At 38.3% G+C, this 968-nt stretch overlaps 1 non-coding gene across 1 annotated transcript; it reads left to right on the top strand.

Annotated features, from left to right (window-relative positions):
* Nucleotides 1-654: 654 nt before the first annotated feature.
* On the top strand, nucleotides 655-727 carry Trnas-uga (transfer RNA serine (anticodon UGA)). Its single transcript has one exon. It is a non-coding gene; the product is annotated as a tRNA-Ser (tRNA).
* Nucleotides 728-968: the final 241 nt, after the last annotated feature.

Below are 968 nucleotides of genomic sequence, written 5' to 3'. Positions count from 1 at the left end.
GACTTTATTTATAGTGGCTGACATATTTGGCAGAACCAATTTACAATATGGTCCACTGCAAAATTCAAAAGAGAAGGGATAATCAAGAACTCAGCTCAACATTATACCCCAAATTGCAATGGAGAAGTGTGAACTAAGTTTCCGTTCTGCAATGCAATTATTTCATAAAGGAAATGGTACATAAATACCAAGCAATGATCTGTCATGTCATTTCAGAAAAAATGCAATAAATGTAAGACAAATGCTCTACAGGGCATAAAAAGGAAAGAAAACACACCCACTCCCCAAACAACCAAAACCCAAAACCTGAAACTGAACTATTATGCGACTGCTACTTCTTGTAATGCCATTTTCCTGGTCGTGTGTTTTAGAGCAAATATATATATCAATCTGACTAAAGTACGTCTCCAATTACGCTACGCTTAGGATCTGAAGACGTGATATTGATAGCCCCGTTCTGACTTCCCTTCCGCTAGCCAATCAGAGCCTTGCTTACAACATTTTGTATGTGAAATTAGAAGTTTAAAAAAATCTATATTTAGCCTGGGTTTTTCATATTTACAATTCTTATGACGACCACATCGCGACTACGCCCTCGTGCTTTGAGAGAAATCATATGTCACGGTACTGACTTGGTCAGGTAAGGTGTCAGACAGCCGGTTAGCTCAGTCGGTAGGGTACTCGCCCTGAATGCGAGGGGTCCCGGGTTCGATCCCCGGGCTGACTGCACATTTTTCTCACCCTTTGACATTCGACGCTATTTTGATGGTTCAGCCAAATGCTTGTTGGAACGAGTCATCTTGTTGGTTCAAATAAAAATAGATTTGCGAAAATAAAAATAGCAATTTCGGAAATCCAAATATACAGACAGATGAATGTGAATGGGTCTTCAGATCTTCTTTTGAAGATCAAATACTTTAGTCAGATTGATATATATATATATGTGTAAAATTGTTAAAGAATTGGTT

Source organism: Mercenaria mercenaria, chromosome 8 (assembly GCF_021730395.1).
Source record: "Mercenaria mercenaria strain notata chromosome 8, MADL_Memer_1, whole genome shotgun sequence".
Classification (NCBI taxonomy): Eukaryota; Metazoa; Mollusca; class Bivalvia; order Venerida; family Veneridae; genus Mercenaria; species Mercenaria mercenaria.
This window is presented reverse-complemented; position numbering and strand designations above follow the sequence as displayed.